The following is a 23,817-nucleotide window of genomic DNA, read 5'->3' on the forward strand; positions in this document are numbered from 1 at the left end:
ATCCCTTTCTTGATGTCACCAAAAGGGAAGCACAAATAATATAACTGCTTTAGAATTTTCAAATTAAGGAAGTTCATATTAAATCCCAAGGTTACATTACATCTTTTATATAGGTTCATGTTAAATTCCAGAGGTATATTTTGCCAATTATCTAAAAAACTAAAATTGACACACTAATTAATTATGAAATTAATTTGCTAACCATTCACATGACTGATGGAAACCAGTTGAATTACAATAAAAACAGAATAGTTCTAAAACCCGAAACAAACTAAATTTTGAGGAAAACGGAGGCGGTTTGAAGTTAGATCCGTCCGTCAAGAGTTATGTCTGTTTGTTGAGCCTCTTTCCTTTGATCCTCTTGAAGTTGAGTCTCTTTCCGTTACCCCTCTTGTTCTTCTCCAACTTATCAATGTATGCTATCGCCAGCTCGTCAATGTGCACTGCATCAATTTCCAAATGCGTAATTCTTTGTTCTTGTTTTCAGCTTCAATGAATCCTGCTTCATCTGCATTTTGCTTAACAATCCGCAATTCTTTGAACCAGGTAATGAGTTTTCTGGGAGCAGAGAGACCATGTTTTCTGAGGGGTCTCCTTTTTCGGAACCATCAAACCTATTTTGTGGGAGCAGAGGCCTAAAGTTTTCAGAGGGATCTACCGCTTCGGAACCATAAAGTGGATTTTCTGGGAGCAGACGAATCATGTTTTCTGAAGGATCTAGTACTGTTTCATAAAATGGATTTTCTGGGAGCAGACGAATCAGTTGTTTGGTTGGATCCTCCTCCCTTTGATAACAAAATGCACAACTTTTGAATACCAGAGGTATGGGTCGGGGTGGAGGAACTTTGTAACAGGTATAGAAGAAAGGATGCTCAAGTGCCTCCATAGCTGTCGGCCTCGCGGATGGATTCCATGAAAGAAGCGTGGCAATCAGATCGAGTGCTTCCAGGCTTGCTGATGGTAACAGCGAAGAAAGTTGGACACCAGGAAGCTGTGGGAATACAAGATAGTTGCTATTTACGATGCTGAATGTGGTTTCTGTTGGACTGCCGATCACACTGCAGATTTTATACATTTGATCTCCGTCATTTTTACCAGGAAACAGTGGGCGGCGTGTAAATAGTTCTGCCATGATTGCACCCATTGCCCACATATCAACTGAAGAATCGTATTCTTGCCCAAGAAGAACTTCAGGGGCACTATACCAGCGGGACCCAATATTATCAGTGGCCGGTTTGCCATTCATCTCATGAGCTAGACCAAGATCAGCAATCTTTATTACATCCTTGGAAACAAGAAGGTTCTCCGGTTTGAGGTCACGATGAAAGTAGCCGTTGTCGTGCATGTATGCCAGACCTTGAAAGATTTGGAAGCACAAGTCTCTGATCTCGTCCTCTGAAAAAGGCTTCTTCCTGCATGTCATACGCTCGCACAGACTGCATTCCATGTATTCCAACACCAAGTACAAACTGTCGTCTTCTTTGATGATTTCCTTGAGCTTTATGATGTTTGGATGATTCATCTTGCGCAGTGCCTTGACTTCTGTCAGGTTGATGTATTCTTTGGCCGAGTTGCACCTCATTTTCAGTTTCTTGATGGCAAACACTTCATCTGTGTGTTCATCCCATGCTCCCCAGACAACCCCATATGATCCACTCCCAATTTCCTTCAGTATTTCATACTGCTCCATTGTTTTCGATCTAGCTTTCTCAATTAAGAAAACACACAAACCAGGAAGAGGAACTCACAGAAACAATAGCTACGTATATCAACAACACATCACCTTAATTATAAAACATGAACGATGGAGGAAGGGGTTAAAGAAAAGGGATAGGGAACGAAGATAGCTGAATGGGGTAATTGGGTCGGCAGTCTATTGTGAATGTGAATGTAAGTAGGTTATTATTTATACTACTAAGTACTGAGATTTCAGATATGCAAGATTTAGGGTTTTAAGTTTCCATATATAATTATCTTACGGTTATACCTGACTTCATATTATATGACATGTAGGCACGGTTGCTTTGGCTCCAAACAACTTAAAAAATGGCTCCAATCAACTTAGAGCTTTGTATAATTATAATTATAAAGTTTATTTACTAAACTAAAAAATATCACTACCTTTATATTCGGCTATCTCCATTCCACACAAGTTTTATTAACAATTAAATTTTGTCCAACTTATAACATCTACATTTCCAACTTTCCAAATTTAATCATAACCATCGTCATAATCTTTTAAATATGTCATCTGTTTTACACAAAAATTGTTTTATAAACATCTAAATATCTTATAAAAGTAACATATTATATTAATTAAAATCCAAATTAACTAAAATAACTAAAAAAAATCAATTTTAATAAACTTTAAGTAGTTGTTGATTTAAAATGTACCATAAAAATAATACATAAAATAATTTATTCTTGAACTAGTTTGTATATTATTTTTATATAAATGAAAGCATTGTGTTTATTAGTATATGTTTGTTCCGGTTATTCACAAACTTGTTATATACAACTAGAAAAGACACGTAATATTTGTTTTTTATTTTTAGGGATCTGTGTTAAAATTGATATAGTAACATCAATTGCAATTGAGTAAACGTATAGGAACCTATGTTATGGTCTACAGGTACAAGATCAACTATATAGTCGGAGGCATTAAGAACAAGAATATACATTGCCAAAAAGTATACAAGTAATTAAGTAAAGTTAATAAGAAGATGTGTATCTTGTTCATCATTTTAAAACTGTTGTAACATACTCTTCAAAATCGTACAACCTGATAAACAACTCAAAAGGTCGTACAATTAAGGACAAAAAACTAAACCCAAACAATACCTTTTGTATGAATTGCATAATTGCCTAATAAGGCCGTTTGACTATTTGTACTTCTTGGCCAAGTCTCCCACCAGGTTTAACAATACCTAACTTAAGAAAACATTTTTCCTTTCGTACATCATGTACACTTTCATTGTAAGACCATAAACCTAACGGTTTTGACTTCAAAGTTATTAGGGTGGGACTCTTCATCAAGTTAGCTGTCATTAGGCATTACCAAAATATATTGGATGCCAATAACATTTAATTCAACACCTAAATATCTTCATTCACGAAAACAATCTACTGATTATATATTAAAGAAGTAGGGTATGTGATGGATGAAATTCATACCTTCAAGCATTGAAAGTGTGCATAATTTATACCTTAGAACAAATGATCTTGAGAAGCTATGCATTAAAGAAGATCAAAGATAAATTTCTTCCTTTCAATTGTAAAACAATGAAATATCTTTCTCTTAGGTTTTGAAAAGAAAATTCTATTTCTCATTTTGCTCTTGGTTGATCAACTCAACTAAAAAAAGCAACTTATGGTTTAATATCCTTATATACCCTCTGCAAATTGGTGTAACATCCATAAAAATTCATAAGAATTTAAACTTTTTCAACCAACCAAAAATCATAATTGTTGACGTTGTAGTTTTCAAAATAGTTTAAACATCATAGTTATTCCCAAAATTACAAAACATAGCATGAGGAGGTGCACGATCATGTCTTTGCCGTACTTGGAACATAATCCAAAACAGTAAGCCCAAATCTTAGTGAGTTCCCCCAAAATACCAACAAAAGAAGTAACACATACACAATAATAACATACTATGGGTCCAATAAACCATCAAGTTGGAATACCCCAGGCTCCTCAACCACAAGGTTGGAATGCCAACACACTATGGGTCCAATCAACCATCGTTTGGAATACCTAAGGCCCTCAACCATCAGGTTGGAATGCCAACATACTATGGGTCCATTCATCCTCGAGATGGAATACCCTAGGCCCTCAACCATCAAGTTGGAATGGCCCGACCTGTTGGCTTACGTACAAAGCAGTGAAGCCCCAATCACCAACCAAACATGTGCATGTAATACAAATACCCATACTATTAACCAGCTAGCAAATTAATAAACAGATCTTACAGATCCCTAAGCATAACATCATTCTATCTACCAGGATACTGATCTAAACGATCACCATAGAATTTCATGCACAACAGGATATCAATCCAAGTGCCGATATTGGTACCGTCGACACGCAAGTACAGTGTGGAAAACTCGCCTCACCCAACTGAATCTAACTGAAAGTCTCCGGCTGCTAGCTCACTAAAATCTCTGCACTAAACAACAAAATAGACATCTAATTTATAACTGGATTACAATCCTTGACTAACACACCACACTTAGGGTAAATGGTCAATTTTACCCTTTCCCTAGATGGGATAAGATCCAGGCCCGAATCTTGATCCAAAAGGCCCAACAATAAATAATCACACAAGGCCCATAATTGGCCCAATTTTCCAAATTGGGCCTAACTCCTAATCGAGCCTTACTCCGAGGTCGAATACTTCACTTAGCCCAAAATACACCTAATCAGATGGATTAATAAGGGCCCAAGCATCCAGCCCAAAAAGGTGGCCTAAAATGTTGAGCCTAACTCGACAACCCAACAGGTTGAGTATGCGGGGTGTACTAAATTCTACACTCGGCGTACACTGCCTTGACCACAAACGCACCCTTTACCACCTACGCCCAACGTAAGCCTTGGTACACCCAACGTACGTTGTGTGGCCATACAAAACGCGATTAAGGCCTGATTACATTCAGTACAACATCAAAATTTCAGATCTAGGTTCGAAGAGGTAAACTTTATGGTCATGAATGTCTTTATAAAGCCCAACATCAAGATTTTAGCTTGTCTTAAACACTAAAGACTTCTGCATACACGAAAAGGACCAAGATAACATTTTTATGACTTATTGCACCTCATTTCTTTAGAAAGGATGGACCATCTGGTCTTAGAGTAGCATATACTCATTAACACCAAGAAAAGGGACCAAAAACACATAGATTTCCACCATGGAAATATCTAAAAGAAAACAAGGCAAGATTGAAGCTTTATACCTTCTGGAGCTTCTCAAGAGGGTAGAAATCCCAGATCTACAAGTTGCTCCTTCACCAGAGCTTCTCCAAGAGTCATCTTCTTCCTTTAACACACCAAGAACATACCACAAATCACACACTTGAGCTCAAAAAGGCACACCCAAAGATTAGAGTTTGCAAAAATGTTCCAACGGAGTGGAGGTTGATAGGTGGAAAGGAAATGAGCCACCATGATGCTTAAATACGCTCCAAACCCTAAAATCTAGGGTTTCCTTCTGACGTAAGTACGCCCAACGTACGTGAGTGTACGCCCTGCATACTAGGGCGCACCCAAGTACGCTCAGCGTACACACATGTATGCTTAGCGTACTCCTCCAGCTCAATTTACCGAAATGCGACTAGGGCATTAAGGCATATATTCTTGGACTTAGTGTAACAACGTAAATTTTCAAAACAAAATTTTCATTTTTAAAACCATCATTTTTCACAAATAACATTAACATATTGTTTCAAATGTATTTATCACAAAGACATTTCCCCAGAATCCAAAAACATAAACTCCTCAAGTGTGTACGAATCATGCCGGTGCCTTCCCGCGCTCATTACTGGTACCTGAAACACATCACACAACAACTGTAAGCATAAATGCTTAGTGAGTTCCCCAAAATACCACATACAACACATACGCCACTCAAGGCTATAATACGACCCTCCGGTCAATGTGTCTCAGCGGGACCCTCCAGTCCCGTAGCTCGTTGGACCCTCTGGTCCGATCATAGCTCGTTGGGCCCTCCGACCCGGTCTGTATCGTTGGACCCTTAGGTCCGGTCTATAACAACATACACATACACATATCACATAGCACATAATCTCATACATAACACATAAGACCCTCTGGTCTACATAATATACCACTCTAGGTAAGTATAGTGAGAAGACTCACCTCGATGTCTCGGTAAATATCTGACTCGGAATAAATGCGATCTAGCCTCCGCCTAATCACACAAAGTAATACACTCATAAATACAACTGTACTCAACCCTAAAGGTCAACAAGGTCAACAGTCAACTTTGACCGGACTCGGCGAGTGCACTAGGGCGACTCGGCGAGTCTATACGTGTCCAATGACTCTCTTGGATCCTCTCTTGACACGCTGAGTACTTCTCTGACTCGACGAGTTTCACCTGGCATGAATCGCGGGGCCACCACGACTCAACTCGCCGAGTCTCAAGAACAACTCGGCGAGTTCCGGCTTAACTCAGTCCCCCCCGACTCTCCCTGACTCACTGAGTCGACCCTCAACTCGACAAGACCACTCGCTGAGTGGTTACGGGCAAACTTCATGCTACTCGCCGAGTCTGTTCTTCAGACTCGGCGAGTTCATGCCATGCATACTCTCAAACTCACTTCTGAGGTCAGATCTGTTCCATACAATCATAGATCTGGCCTCCCCAAGCATGATAATCACGTAAAGTCCAAACCTTGGTGCTCAAACAACAACTATTTGCTCCTATATGATGTTTTAGCCCCATATCACATAACCCTTGGTCAAAACTCCCATGAATCCTCATAAAGCTTAAGGAATAAAGCTTCTCTGGACCTCTATGGATCCTATTTCAAGCCTCATCACAAATAGGGACGAAATGGACATCAAATCTAACCAACAAAGGGGTCAAGAAACCCTAAACCCCCATGTTCATCATAACAACAGAAAAGGGAGCCAAAATATACCTCCAAAATGATGCTCTGAGCTCCAAAATCGAAGGATGTCCACCTCCCCTGCCTCCTCTTAGCTAGAATCTCCTTTGCCTTGCCAAACAAAGCTTCAAAGTTCAACAATGGCCTCTTCTCTCTCCCAAAACGCTCAAAATCTCTTTAGGGTTTCTCTCTGGGGTTGGTGGCCGCAAATGACGGCCATAAGCCCCTTTAAATAGGTCTCAAACCCTGGAAATTAGGGTTTCATTGAACAACGTGGACTGGCCGAGTCCACTTTTGGACTCGCCGAGTCTAGACGCGAACCCGCATGCTAAAACCGCGATCCTACTCGGCGAGTTTAGACTCCAACTCGCCGAGTCTCCTCACATCACCCAAAAATAAAAGAATAAAAATAATACCTGGGAATCCGGGGTGTTACACTTAGGGACCAAATTGAGTTATAATTGAAACCAAGGTATGTATTTGAAACTACCTGAAAACTGAGGTATTACAACTCTCCCCTACTTGCACTTTTGCAGCTGTGAAACATGGAAAGTGTTATGGATTTGATTAAGCTCCTCATCAAGATCCAATCTATACACCACCTTGCCAACCTTGTCAATAATCCAGAATGACTCGATAAACCGGAGAGGCAATTTCCCCCTCTTCCTGAAGCGAATCACACCTTTCCATGGTGGGACCTTTAGTAACACCATATCGTCGACCTGAAATTCCAACTCGGATCGGCACTGGTCATCATAGCTCTTCTGCCGACTCTGACCAGTCTGTAATCTCTGTTTGATCTGTTGAATCGTCTTTGTAGTCTGAAGGACCACCTCGGTCCGCCCCATAACCCTGCGACCAACCTCGCCCCAACAGACTGGGGTACGACATCTCCGCCCATAAAAGAGCTCAAAAGGCGGAGCAACAATGTTGGAGTGAAAAACATTGTTGTAGAAGAACTCCGCAAGAGGTAGGTAGGAGTCCCAACTCCCACTAAAATCAATGACACAGGCTCGCAACATATCATCAAGATTCTGTATCGTCTGCTCATTCTGGCCTTCGTTCTGTGGATGATAAGTTGTGCTGAAGTGCAACCTCGTGCCTAGTTCCTTGTGGAACTTCTGCCAAAAACGGGAGGTAAACCGAATGTCACGATCAGAAACAATGGAGACCGGAACTCCATAGAGAGCAACAATCTCGCGAATATACACACCGGCCAACTTACCGACCGAAGAACTCTCCCGAATCGCCAGGAAATGGGCACTCTTGGTCAATCAATCCACGATGACCTAAATAGCATCAAAACCCTTTGCTGTCTTCGGCAACTTGGTGATGAATTCCATCGAAATCTGCTCCCATTTCCACATGGGAACCTCCAGAGGCTGCAGCTTGCCATACGGCCTCTGATTCTCGGCCTTAACCCAGGCAGTTATAGCGGTCCAAAATCAAATATCGGTCAAGGGCCGATATTTGAGATATATGTTATCACGGTGGGATATTGATTTTTTTATATCATGCAGAATATATATATATATATATATATATATATATATATATATATATATATATATATATATATATATATATATATATATAACATAAAACATATATAATATTAATATCAAAGGTCAGAACTCAAAAGTGTGAATGTTTGAAGCATAATATAATCGTAAGCCATTAAATCTTTCTCGAAGTCTACAGCAACCAAGGCATCCAATTACTCATCAAGATCTGCCACTCCAACTCGAATATCATCATCATCATCAATTAAGAATTAAGTACTTTGTAACGACCCAAAAATCAAGGGTAAAATTTCATTTTTAATATAGCTAAAACATTGATACCATTTATTCTAAACAATTCAAATCATCATTCAGTAAAACATTTATCAGAGTTCATCCCAAAATCATTCATTGCGGAAATCATAGGTGTGTGCACTACGATCAATCCGAGCTCTTCCTTTCCAAAACGATGATACCTGAAACCATAAATAAAACCTGTAATTACGAAGCTTAGGGAGTTTCCCACAGAATACCATACACACAAAACACATATCAAATAAACCTGTAAGGATGCCATGGGCTCCCCCCAGGGCTTACACCATTGTGCCATGGGCTACCCCCGCAAGGTCTTTACCTAGGAATGTCATGGGCTACCCCACATGGTCTTACATCCAATGCCACAGGCTCCCCCCAGGGTCTTCCATGCAATAACACACAATCACATAGCATATCAAATCACATAATGACTAACACATATACCATAATCACATAATGGGTCGGACTTAGTGCCTTAGACCCATGGGTATGGTGAGAAGACTCACCTCGAATGTAGAAGCTTTCTGAAGAAATCCTTAGTTGTTGCCCCACCAGCTACTCGAGCTCTCACTACCAATAAATATACCCAATTAGCAATTAGGTCCCATACCATAATCCTTAATCCATGCATGGGGTAAAATGACCATTTTACCCCTAGCCCAATATGATCCAAAACTAAGGCCCCAATTCCAAAACAAAAGCCCAACATTATAATGTCCATAAAACCATCAATGGCCCAATTTTCCAAATTGGGCCCAGGCCTTTCTAATGGACCTTATACTAAAGCTCAATATTCTCTTTAGTCAATAATCCTGACCAAATTGGCCCACGAAGGCCCACAACAACCTATTCCAAGAATAGGCCCAAACTGAGGCCCATAAATGTCAAGTCCATTTCTATATTGGGCCACAAGGCCCAATATGCCCAACTATTCCAATATTGGCCCAAGATACATTCAGATCCAACAAACCGCAAGTCCAGGCCCATAACCATTAGGGCCCAAGGGTCCGAAGTTCACTAAGCCCCAAGTCCTCTTGAGAGCGTACGCCCAGCGTACCTCTTCTATACGCTTAGCGTACTAAGCAAATGGACTGTACGTGCATCGTACTACATAGTACGCCCAGTGTACAAACAGCTCATGCACAACATCCATTAAGTGCTTAATACTTGATCCAATAAGCCTAAATCATAGATTTGAACTATACTTAACGTCTAACCCAATAAAGTCACTAACTTAGTGACTTTGCATGCCCCAAACCAACCCAAACTCCAAAAATGGTTTTCTACTTCCATAAAAGTGACCCTAACTCGCTTTGGATAAGGTGTCTAAGTCCATAACTTATTTGGTATATACTTGACCCGACCCGGCATGGTCCATTTGGGTTGCATCTCACCCGAACTATTTATGGATAATTTTATGAGAGTTATACACATATGTTTATTAATATATTATAAGTTATAATATATTAATATGAAGTTATGTTATTTAATTAGTATTAGTCTTAAATTAATTATGAATTAATTTAGAGATTAAAAGGAAGACTAATTAGATTATGGGCTATTGGTTTTATATGGTGTGGGCTAACACTCATTTTTTAATGGGCTAGGCTTATATGGAAGTCCATGGATGATCCATGGAGCTTTTAACCCATGGATCCTTGGAAAGGAAAGGTCATGGGTTATTAGGGTTTCGCCCTAATCATGTACACTATATAAGCATGCTTACGTTGCATGAAATGGCCACTAGAGTGACTAGTGTAACTAGAAAGTATGTGTGTTTGTGTGTGACCGATTTTATAAGTGTGTATACACTCTCTCAAAGTTTTCCAAGAGTTTGTGGTGATTTGTGATTCCATTTTAGGCATTCACACTATTGGTGCTTGGCCCTCAAACTCCTTAGGAATCAAACTCATCATCAAAAAGGTATGTAATCTCATCTAATTCTTTTATGTTTAAAAGTACCCCATGCCATGTTAGATAGGTTATGAACCTTGGAAAAATTAGTATTTTGCATGTATTTAGACAAACATAGATCCAAGGTTTATTAGGGTTGCATGCACACTTAGGAAGTGTTAGATTGCTCAAAACCCAACATTAAGATCATCAAGATGGCAACTTTCTGCCTTAGGGACTCAAATAGCATCAAGGGTGGCGACCCCGAGCCTAAAAACGAATTTGGAACCATAAAGCTCCATTCTTGGGACCAAAAGATGCAAAAACTAAACATAATAGATCTAAGCATTCAATGGTCAAGTTTAAAGCTTTATACCTTTATCAAGCTGACAATGAGTCCTAAAAGCAAGATCCATTAGCTCCTCCTTGATTCCCATCTTTGGCACCATGGATGATATATGACGATTTCTAGGGTTTAGAGGGGTGGAGGCTAAATATATTAGGGTTACGTTATGAGATAAGGAGTTTAAATAGGGTCCAAGTGATGGGTTTTGAGCATTCTAACACTTCCTAAGTGTACATGCAACCCTAATAACCTTGGATCTATGTTTGTCTAATTATCATGCAAAGTTGAATTCCAAGGTTATATTCCTATCTAGCATACATGGGGAACAATTTTAACTTGAATCATAGATAGAATAACTTACCTTGTTGTTGATTGTGTTCCTTGAAACCTTGTGAGCCTAGCACCCCAAGTGTGATGCCTCAAATGCTTCACACAACACCAAATGCTCTTGGAAAGACTCTTGAGATAACACACACTTCTCAAAATCGGCCAAGCCCTCTAGTTTCTTAGTGTTCAACTTGTGTAGCCAATTTTGTGGAGAATGGGACTCTTATATAGTGTTGGCACATCTAGGGTTACACCATGTAAACCCTAATGTGTCATGACTCTTCATTTCCATGACCCATGGGTTTGTAACTCCCATGGAGCATCCATGGAGCATCCTATGGGTAGAACCCAACTTGATAATCCATGGAGCCTCTTAGCCCACTATACAAGATATGGATGATTTACATAATCAACCCATATATTTAATTAGTTATCCTTTGATCACTTAATTAATTCCAAATTAATTCTTTGATCAACTAATTAAATAATATTATTAATATATTAGAACTTATAATATATTAATAATCTCCAAGTGTTATTTCTCTCATTTAGTCTGTCCAATTGCATGGTGCCATGCAACCCAAATGGACCATGCCGGGTCGGGTCAAGTACAAGCCCGAAATAGTTATGGACTTAGACACCTTATCCAACAGTCTCCCACTTGAATAAGTCTAATAACTATATCTCTAGTACTTCAGGAACCGACCGGCAATCGTAGCTCTTTCAAGGTCTCTCGGAACTGAGATGATGATGATGCGCCATTTAAGATAAGTGATCATATAATCCTCCGTTCTAGATATCAGCCGGACAAATACATGGAACATTGTCTTGCTTATTGTCCAGCATTTGTTTCCCGATTTCCGATTTGTTTTACATAGAACTTAATTGAACACATCAACTTAGTTCTGACCGGGCCCGGTACATGGGTCAAAACAAAATCATCGAGGGGCCCAGATACCAGCTTCTAATCCAAGAAGGAACAGATAAACTTCGACTCATATGTTTGTTCTACCACTTATTGAATTACACACAAAAGTACGTTTTATAACATCGAGTTACCAATGCGGTTTCGTACAGTCAATGCATAACCAACTTGTAAGTAACAAATCATATCTCTAGGTTTGAAGACTTATATGATATTACCGTCTCACGATCACTCGAGATAAAATTCCATGAAGTGATTCCAGTGAGCGTGGGTTGTGTCCAATGCTCAGCACTTATGAGCACTCATGATTGTTGTAGCCTTGTCCAAGACCTCTACAACCAAACATGACAGTCTTGATTCATATCTACTTCCAACATATGACCGACTGTGGAGGTTTGAATAATATGTTATACCAAACAAAATTATTCTGGAAGTCAAAACATGCAAAAGAAATATAGTAAACGATTGACAAGAGATAGCAACACTTTACTCATAAATAAAACACCTTTTATTCATCATCAAATGTCAATTACACTTTACAAATTTCCGGGTTATCTAACTACTAAAACTTATATCATCCTTCAGCCCTATGCTCCGAGCATGCTGAAGATGCTTAACCCTACTCAGTCCCTTCGTGAGGGGATCTGCTGGGTTCTCATCCGATGATACCCTCTTTGCCACGAGGTGTCCTTCTTCGATCCGATGTCTAATGAAATGGTATTTTCTGTCGATGTGTCTGGATCTCCCATGATCCCTTGGTTCTTTGGCTAAGGCAACAACACTTTCACTATCACAGAAAATCTCCATTGGCTCTTTAATAGCTGGTACAACTCCAAGGTCTCCAATGAAGTTCTTCAGCCATATCGCCTCCTTTGCTGCTTCACTAGCTGCAATATACTCTGATTCACAAGTAGAATCTGCCACTGTCTCTTGCTTGGAACTCTTCCAAGAAATTGCTCCTCCGTTTAGGGTAAAGACCCAGCCCGACTGAGAGCGGAAATTATCCCTATCAGTCTGGAAGCTAGCATCACTATACCCAACAACTCTCAAGTCATCACTCCCACCGAGGGTAAGGACCCAGTCCTTAGTCCTTCGTAGGTACTTGAGGATATTCTTTACCGTAGTCCAGTGTGCCTTGCCAGGGTTCGCCTGATACCTGCTAACCATGCTCAAGGCAAAAGCTACATCGGGTCGAGTACACGTCATAGCATACATGATCGATCCTACAGCCGAAGCGTAAGGTGTTCGACTCATTTCTGCTATCTCAGCCTCAGTGCTAGGGCTTTGTGTCTTACTCAATCTGGTGTTACTCTGGATGGGTAACTCTCCTTTCTTGGAATCCTGCATGCTGAATCTCTTCAGCACCTTATCTAAGTAGGTACTTTGACTAAGTCCAATTAGTCTTTTACTCCGATCTCTCAAGATTCTTATCCCTAGAATATAGGCAGCTTCACCAAGGTCCTTCATAGTGAAACATTTCCCAAGCCAGGACTTTACTTCCTGCAGGGTTGGAATGTCATTTCCTATGAGTAGTATGTCATCCACATACAATACCAAAAAGCTAACTATACTCCCACTAGCCTTGACATACACACAAGATTCATCTTCACTCCTAGAAAAGCCAAATTCCTTGACCTTTTCATCAAAGCAAAGATTCCATCTGCGAGGTGCTTGCTTCAATCCATAAATGGATTTCTCAAGCTTACACACTCTATTAGGGTACTCGTTGCTGACAAAACCCTCTGGCTGACTCATGTAAACATCTTCAGCCAACTTTCCATTAAGGAAAGCGGTTTTGACATCCATCTGCCATATTTCATAGTCATGAAATGCAGCTATGGCTAACAGAACCCGAATAGACTTAATCTTGGCTACCGGAGAAAAGGTCTCATCATAATCCACTCCAGGAATTTGAGAGAAGCCCTTTGCAACCAGTCTAGCCTTATAAGTGTGTACTTTACCATCCATGTCGGTCTTCTTCTTGAAGACCCATTTGCACCCTACTGTCTTACGACCTGGTACATTTTCAACCAAGTTCCAAACTTGATTGTCATACATGGATTGTATCTCGCTATCCATAGCCTCTTTCCATTTAGCAGACTCGGGGCCTGCCATGGCTTCCTCGTAGCTGTTAGGGTCATCTTGACTTACTAGTGTCCCATCACTAATAAGTGTCTCACCTTCTACACTAATATGGAATCCATAGTAATGCTCAGGTGCACTCCTAACTCTCGTGGAACGTCTCAGAGGTACAGATTTGTCAATTGGCTCAACAGGAGTTTCCTCCTCAAGTTGAGGGCTAGAGTTTGAAGTTCCTTCACCGCTTGATTCTTGAATTTCTTCAAGATCAATTTGCCTCCCACTGTCTCCTTGGCTTATAAATTCTCTCTCTCGAAAGACTCCTCTTCTTGCTACAAAGACCACATTGTCACTAGGTCTGAAGAAGAGGTAACCAAAGGATCGCTGTGGGTAACCGATGAAAATACACCTCTCGCTTCGAGGTTCGAGCTTATCATGAGTCTCGCGTCTCACAAAAGCCTCGCAACCCCAAATCTTGATGTGGTCTAGTTTAGGTACTTTACCAGTCCACATCTCGTGAGGAGTTTTGGCAACTTTCTTTGTAGGGACTAGATTAAGAATATGGGCGGCAGTCTCCAAGGCATACCCCCAGAATGAGATTGGTAGCGTAGCTCGACTCATCATGGAACGAACCATATCTAACAAGGTTCGATTACGCCTCTCAGCCACACCATTCAACTGTGGTGTCCTGGGAGGTGTCAATTGTGAGACTATCCCACATTCCCTTAGATAGTCGAGGAAATCTGAACTAAGATACTCACCACCACGATCGGATCGAAGCATCTTAATGTTCCTGCCCAATTGATTCTCGACTTCCTGTTTAAATTCCTTAAACCTCTCGAAAGTCTCTGACTTATGTTTGATCAAGTAGACATATCCATATCTACTATAATCATCAGTAAAAGTCAAATAATAACGATTAGCATCCCTTGTGGCATGTTTGAATGGTCCACACACATCCGTGTGTATAAGGTCCAACAAACCTTCACCCCTCTCACACGAACCTGTGAAGGGTGACTTTGTCATTTTTCCAAGTAAGCATGATTCGCAACTATCATCTGACTTTAGGTCAAACGACTCCAAGACTCCATCCTTTTGGAGTTGGCCTATGCGCTTCTTGCTTATATGTCCAAGAAGACAATGCCATAATGATGCTTTATCCAAGTTATTATTAGTAGAATCAATACACAAAACATTATTTCCTAAGTTATCAACAACAGATACAGCTTCATACACACCATCACAAGGTAATGCTTTAAAATAAAGAACATTATTAAAGAAAGCATCAATAGAACCAACTTCATTATTAAATGAAAAGGTAAACCCTTGTTTGTACAAAGCATGAAAGGAAATAATATTTCTTGCCATTCCTGGCGAATAACAACACTTATTCAAATCTAAACTAAACCCACTACTTAGCGATAAAGTATAAACTCCAATCTTGGTAACAGGTATAGCTGTCCTATTCCCCATGATCAAGTTTATCCTTCCTTGCTCCACATCCTCACTTCTTCTTAGTCCCTGCAAGTCACAACAAATGTGAATACCACACCCGGTATCAAGGACCCAAGAATTAGAATGGGGTGAGTTATTAGAAATGATAGTGTAAATACCTGCATGGTTGGGTTTAACTTTCCCATCCTTCACATCTTGCAGGTATTTTGGGCAGTTCCGCTTCCAATGAGCTTTTTCATGGCAATAGAAGCATTCAGCCTCTTTTGGGTCAGAAGAAGGAGTAATGAAACCTTTCTTGGTTCCACTTGAAGAAGAGCCATCAAGGGTCCGAGCCTTGGTACCCTTCGAGGATCTCTTTCTCTTCCTCCATCGATTCTTCCCAATTGCCAAAACCGGAGTAGAGTTTTGAGTAGGAGTGATAGCAACCGACTTCCCCTTAAGACCTGATTCTGCGGTCTTGAGAAGTCCCTGAAGTTTGCTGAGAGTGACTTCTTCCTTGTTCATGTGATATGTCATGCGGAATTGATCATAGCACGATGGTAAGGAATGCAAAATAATATCTATTGCAAGATCCTCCGGGAAGTTCACATTAAGCTTCAGCAAACGATCCACATACCTTTGCATTTTCTGCATGTGGCTCGTGACGGATTCCCCGTCCTTCATCATGGTTGTTATCATGGAGCAGATGATTTCATACCTCTCTTGTCTTGCACTTTGATGGTATCTTTCCATCAAATCTTGGTGCATGTCATAAGGGTAGAAATCCTCATAAGACTTTTGGAGTTCCGCTGTCATCGTGGCCGTCATGATGCACACCACTTTCGTAGCATCCCTTTCATGTGCCCGAAATTCAGCGATCTCCTGAGGAGTTGCAGTGGACTCATCAATCTCCTTAAGCTCCTTGTCAAGGACATATTCTTTGTCCTCGTAGCGGGTAATCATCCTGATGTTTCTGATCCACTCATTGAAGTTGGATCCATCAAAGGTGACTTTCCCACACAAGTTCATAAGGGTAAAGGAGCCATTAGGATTAGAGCCAGAAGCATTGTTGAAAGACATCTGAAGGAAAGAGGACAAGATTAGTTTAGATATAAGAGAGTCCTTAATAAAACACCCAAATGTAGTATTAAGGCTAGGATCCAATCACAATATAATATAACTTAGAAGAGGTATGCCGTAATCTAAGCTATATCATATTTGAAAGGTAGGTGAATGACGATTCACCAATTTCCACCACGAAAACCGCAATATTTTAGTATTAGGTTTTTGAATGGTTCTTAGAAATTCCTAGATTCTTTGAGATTCAATGAACTTTTCAAAGGCATGTTTCAATCTCGAGTGTGCCCTCCAAGTTTTGTGACTGGGATACCGAGGATCACAAAACGAGGTGTGAAGTAACCATGCAAATCACTTGGTACCCTTAAAGTTTATCACTCAATCGATGTTCCGGTTAACCACACACGCTCCATCGATACTATAATAAACCCTAAGTCACCCTTTACCTACCTTGTTAAGTCCAAGTTAGTGTGCCGGTTAACCACACACGCTCCACCAACGACTTAATCAAAGTGTAAAGTGTAATTTCATGGAATAGCACCTTATTCACATTTTTCCTAAAGTAACTAAGATTGGGAATTTAATAAAACATTTAGTTACTTTATAATATTCATCATACTTTGAATGAGAATTAATAAGTCCTTGTCTTACCCGTTCGGCTAACGACCCTCCACCGATCAAGCAAGCGGTGGGTGAGAGTGGACACCCATTAAGTCACCATTTTATAGGCAACAACCTTATACCCACCTTATAGACCGGCTTCGTGAATGAGGCGTACTAGCGGTAAGACGACTTTGTTCTTATACATATATATATATATATATATATATATATATATATATATATATATATATATATATATATATATATAATTATTAAATCATAATAATATAAGTATAAGGGTTGAATTTTAACTTTTAAAATTCTAGGGGTTGGAACTAAAGTTTTAACTTAACTTTACTTGTTCCAAAACTTGAGGGCAAGTTTTGTAAACTTTCAAAACTTTTCATTTCTTGTAACTTATGAGTTTAATAGAGTAATAAAATGAGGACTTTTCATTTTTCCTAACTCTTGTGTTCTTTTAATGGTTTTTAACCCAAGAGACTTTTGGTTTTCCATAGCTTGAGGACAAGTTATGGACTCCATTAAAACACATTATGATCATGAATTAATCTACCACATAGGTTACAAATAATTCCTATAATCATCTAAACATCATAAGAACAAGAATATGAATATGAACACTTTCAAGAATCAAAATCACATTTAATCTTTGTAATTTTGATAACTAGTTGTTGTAAATGAGTTAGAAAAGACATTACACCTTCTAAAACAAGTTTTCAAGTACCAAAACATTTTAGGGTAATGATTCTAATTCATTTCCAGCAACTTAAGTCGAAATTCTGCACTCTGTCGACCCTACTCGCCGAGTGCATAAACCTACTCGCCGAGTAGGTTGAAGATACACATGAACTCGACGAGTCCTCCCCATGGACTCGCCGAGTCCATCAGTCAGACAACAAGATTTTCGAATTTCTTCAACTTTTAAGCACAAATAACAAACAAACAAACCTGGCTCTGATACCACTGATGGGTTTTGAGCATTCTAACACTTCCTAAGTGTACATGCAACCCTAATAACCTTGGATCTATGTTTGTCTAATTATCATGCAAAGTTGAATTCCAAGGTTATATTCCTATCTAGCATACATGGGGAACAATTTTAACTTGAATCATAGATAGAATAACTTACCTTGTTGTTGATTGTGTTCCTTGAAACCTTGTGAGCCTAGCACCCCAAGTGTGATGCCTCAAATGCTTCACACAACACCAAATGCTCTTGGAAAGACTCTTGAGATAACACACACTTCTCAAAATCGGCCAAGCCCTCTAGTTTCTTAGTGTTCAACTTGTGTAGCCAATTTTGTGGAGAATGGGACTCTTATATAGTGTTGGCACATCTAGGGTTACACCATGTAAACCCTAATGTGTCATGACTCTTCATTTCCATGACCCATGGGTTTGTAACTCCCATGGAGCATCCATGGAGCATCCTATGGGTAGAACCCAACTTGATAATCCATGGAGCCTCTTAGCCCACTATACAAGATATGGATGATTTACATAATCAACCCATATATTTAATTAGTTATCCTTTGATCACTTAATTAATTCCAAATTAATTCTTTGATCAACTAATTAAATAATATTATTAATATATTAGAACTTATAATATATTAATAATCTCCAAGTGTTATTTCTCTCATTTAGTCTGTCCAATTGCATGGTGCCATGCAACCCAAATGGACCATGCCGAGTCGGGTCAAGTACAAGCCCGAAATAGTTATGGACTTAGACACCTTATCTAACACCAAGACCCTAAAATAGGGTTCAGGTCTGATTGGCGTACGCCCAACGTTCATATGGTACGCCCAACCTAATCCGAAGAACATTCGCGGCCATCCTGGTTAGTACGCCCAACGTACTCCAAAAGTACGCCCAACGTACTTCCTTCTTCACTAGTACGCCCAACGTACTCCTTGTGTACGCCCAGCATACTCGGCTAAGCCTGAAACTACTAAACTTCTGAATGCCATACTTCTTCGTTATAAATCCGTTTTCGACGATCCTTATATCCACAGAAAGGTAACGAGAAGCCCTACACTTCAATCAACTCCTATCTTCCTAAATACCTTCCGAACAAAAGTCCATTTTCCACAATAACCCAAACTGTCATTTTTACAGAAATACCCCTAGGCTCCAAAACATGAACCGAACGGCCGAATCACTTCTAATACATCCCCGCACCCAAAAGGGGATAGATCTTACCTTCCCAAGAGCCATAATCCTTATAATGACCAACCTTCGAGCCACCACCTCGGACTAGGAGTCAATTCGAAACAGAGCGTTACATACTTAACACAACAACATGATCAAACCTATAACAATTAGCAAGTTAATACATAAGTATTTAACATTTAACACATCAATAAGATCAATTAAGACTTAAAACCATGATTCCATGACTTAAAACTAACAATTAAGTACTTTACATAACAACAGGTTTAGTTAAGTCAAGACAATAAGACTTAAGACCATGAGTTAACACTAACAACAACAATTAAAACTACTTAACTGATATCTCACCTGGAAATATTGGTAAAACCGGTTAAATATAAGTAAATATCACCGATTTTTTTTGGTTCCAATATTTTGTCTTTTGAAAGGTACCGATAACTGATATCCCAGTTTGAAATCACCTGCAAATCACCGATATTAACTGCTTAGGTCATGACATAGGGTTTTATGTGCTAAATACGTCATAGCCTTCATTGCTATCAAAAAGAGAATGGAGAGCGGGACAAATAGATGAACGGGAATGGGTACATATAGTTGCATGTTGCATTGCATTCTTTCCATTGTTACGAAATTTAATTTTTTTATATATTATAAATCTTTTGGATAATTAAGAGTAATGATTTACAAATATTCTAAAGATGTTATCAAGAGTTTTAAAGATATGAGTTATGTGTTTTCAAAAGATTATTATGGAATTCATTAAAGGTCAAAGATTGAGTTAATCTTTGACTATATACATGCTGAGGTCCAGATATTAATATTATTCACTAGAAATTCCCAATTCCTAACCTCCTACCTTTTAACATGTATTTTGGTTCCAGTAGCAAATAAGGTTAAATGATGCAAGATATTTTGAAAGCCACTACAATGTAATGGTTACTTAGCTTATGTATGATATTTGAATTGTAACTATCTTATATAACCTTTTTGAAAACTTCATTGTTTTGTGAAGATTTTTTAGACTTTAGAACTAATTTCTGCAAATGATCACTTTTACTTTAGAAAGTATTTGAAATGGCTTTTAAAATATAAATTAAAATAGGGGTGTTTCGAAAACTCTCCTATAGGGAGTGCTTATAATATTGTTTTTTTTGGGTTGCTAATTTGGAAATGACGTGCCTCAAAAAAAAATATAGAAAGTCTTGTATAAAAAACTTAATGCTAATAATGCCCACTAAAATAGATTAGAGCTTCCAGAAGGAGCTTTTTCAATTTTTTTTTTTTACTTTTGAGAAAGATATAAAAACATTCTTTGTATATTGGAAGTTTTTTCACTTAAAGTTTTTAATGAGAGTTTGTTAATTAACATGCTTTTTATGGAGCTTTTTCTACAGTTTGGTGGACCCCATTTATATTCAACCAATTATAATTAGTCAACTTGTACAAAAATAATATAATAATATACATAATATTGATGTGTCAGATATAAAAAAGCTCTCATATTATGAGCATAATTAAGTTTTTTTTGTTGGTGATGTGTCAATGACATGACATTAAAAGGTTTATGAAAAATAGTCCCCTATAGTGGACACCTTTAGTTCTTATCAAGGACAATATTTCCAAGAAACCGTTTTGTTTTTTAAAAAGTGTCAAACTCGGCTGAATCTTAGAGTTGATTAGTTTGTGTTTTAATCTTAAATCCAAAATTAGGTCAGTTTCGTAAGGAATTGAGTTTGTGAAGGAACTAATCAATGGAATTAATACATTTATTCGATTTTTGCTGGTTTTCTGCTTTGAAAAATATTCATTAAAGAGTTCATATAAAACAACGCGCTTGAGCTTTTTAACATTTTTGTTAGTCGAGATGGAGCGAGCTTTGGCTTGTTTAAGGTTTCTTTGACTTATAACAGGACAAATTCTAAAATATCCACAGTGGATCCCCGTTCCTTTATGGAGATGGGGATGAGAGGGATAGTTAATACCTGATGGTTATGGGAACAAAGATGGGGATTCAAGTATGATGATGGGAATGCGATGCTCAGTATACCCATCCCCGTTTCAAAACCTAGTTATTTGTCATGATGATTATATTATAACCAATTGTCTAGATGGAAAGGGATTTGAGAAGTATGGTGATGCAATCATGGACTACTCAAGAGAAATATCATTATGGAAAAATGAAGAATAAACATGTTGAAAGTGATCGATGAACCTAGAAAACTGAATAGCGTTATTGAAATGTATGAATGGAACACTTTTATAGTTATTCCTTAGTTAAAACCTAGAAAACCGACTATTATTATTGAAATGAATGTGAAGAACTTTGAGAAGTATGATGACGCAAGTAAAAGACACTTGAATTTTGTCTTCCTTCTACATGCATGCGAACGAATTTTTGGTTCAAGGAGAGGAATGCTTTTTAAATGCCATAAAAATATCGATAAATGTTGTTGTTGATAATCTTCCGAAAATATAAAAATAAATTCTATCGGTAAAATGTCTCTAAAGCATTATGTCAGTATTACATAGAAAATAGTAAAACTATATATATTTATGTCTAAAATTTGTCGGAAAATGTAACGCCCGTAGATCCGGGCTAGTCAATTTAGAGATAATAGGGGTCGAAAATAACTTTTCGACAAAAGATTATTCAGAATAAATAATCTTAACTAAGTTTTAGAATATGTCTCAATGGTTCCATACATATAAGAACGCCAAAATCCGAGTTATAACGAAGAAGTTATGGCCCGTCGAAGTTTTACAGCAAAACTGGCACGACACCGGGAGACGTAAATAGTGAATTTAAGATAGAGGACTTTTTAGCATTAGTGATCTAAACAAAATTTGTAGTATACGTTAAACCTGTTGGATTAGTGTCTAAGTCCATAACTATTTTGGTATGTACTTGACCCGATGGTGCATGGTCCTTTTGGGTTGCCTTCACCAAAGCGACTTGATTGTAAAAATAAATAAAGAGAGAGGTTATTATGATTTATTAATATGTTATAAGAATAATATATTAAATGAGAAATCATATTTGTTTAATTAATATTGGTCAATAATTAATTAAGAATTAATTTTGTGATCAAGTGTAATTAATTAAACTAGAGGGGCTGAATTGTAATTATGTGATAGTTGCAAAATAGGGCAATGGTTATCCTTGTTAGAGGATGGACGAATTCAAGGATAAGGATATCCTTAAAATCGTCCAAGGTCCAAGAGATAGGGATTTTCAAGGCTTATCTTATGGTTGCTTGATGGGCAAGTAACTAGATAAGGATAAGGACTGAAACCCTAATCCCAACCCTATATAAAGACCCCTAAGGCCTTAGGATTTTGTGCACTTGATCCCTAGAGCATTTAAGGACGAATTTCTACCTCTCTCCTCTCTCTTTATACCTTCTCCACTTGCTTATGGTGTTTGTAAGTCATTAGAGGAGTGACACTTGTGACTCTAAGCCTTCCAAAGTCAATTCAAGGAGATTTGGGATTGTTATTGCTACATAACAATCAAGGTAATATCTTAAACCTAATTATATGTTAATATTGATTCCCATATGCTAGAATTAGGGTTTATAGCCTTGGATAACTTGCATGTACAATAGAGAAACCTAGATCCAAGCATTAGGGTTTGTATGAGCACATAGGATGTCTTATGACCAAAACCCATCAGTGGTATCAGAGCCTAGACTGGTTTCAATTGTATTGATGCATTGTATAACTGGAAAATTCGATTTTCTGGATTCTGGAGGCTGGACTCGCCGAGTCCATGGCTGAACTCGACAAGTCAACTCGTCAGATGGAGGGTATTTCGCGATTTCTTGATGTTTTTGCTTATGGATAGTTACCTTATCATATTAGATCAATATAAATCCGATTTTTTTGATATATATGGCTATATTTTTGATCTAATTGAAGATATTTATCAATTAATAAGATAATTGTTTCCTTATAAGATTATTGATTAATTATTTTGAGTAAATTGATAAATTGTTTCGCAAGAAATCATTAAATAAATCAAATATGGATAATTATGTGATTAAATGTTAATTTGAATTATTTGTTATTTGATCCTTGTTGTTATGAAATGTTTCATATTTTCCCCTTTAGGTTTTATAGTTTAAATTTGAACCCAATAGTTTTGTTGTTTTGAAATTTAAATAGTTAAAACCCTAATGTTTTGAAAAAGGTTTCAAAACTTGCCCTCAAGTTTTGGAATTTAAATTTTGATTAAATAGTTTAATTTTGATGTATATTTAAATTCTAAACCCTAATGTGTTGAAATGTTTCAAAACTTGCCCTCAAGTTTTGGAATTTAAAAGTTGATTAAAAGTTTAATTAGGAATGTTAAATTCTAAAACTCTAGTATAGTTTTGAAAAAGTTCAAATCACACCCTTATGGTTTTATTAATTAATTAAGGTGTATGATTAAAAGAGGTTTAATAAATCCATAAAGTTTTTGGTTTAAAATTTAATTGAATTAAAAGT

The 23,817-nt window shown here is 38.1% G+C and overlaps 1 pseudogene; it reads right to left on the reverse strand.

Moving 5' to 3' along the window:
* Positions 1–448: 448 nt before the first annotated feature.
* On the reverse strand, positions 449–1,753 carry LOC145050927 (cyclin-dependent kinase F-4 pseudogene; annotated as a pseudogene).
* Positions 1,754–23,817: the final 22,064 nt, after the last annotated feature.

This window comes from Lactuca serriola, chromosome 5 (assembly GCF_051521515.1).
Source record: "Lactuca serriola cultivar US96UC23 chromosome 5, Lser_US96UC23_V15, whole genome shotgun sequence".
Classification (NCBI taxonomy): domain Eukaryota; kingdom Viridiplantae; phylum Streptophyta; class Magnoliopsida; order Asterales; family Asteraceae; genus Lactuca; species Lactuca serriola.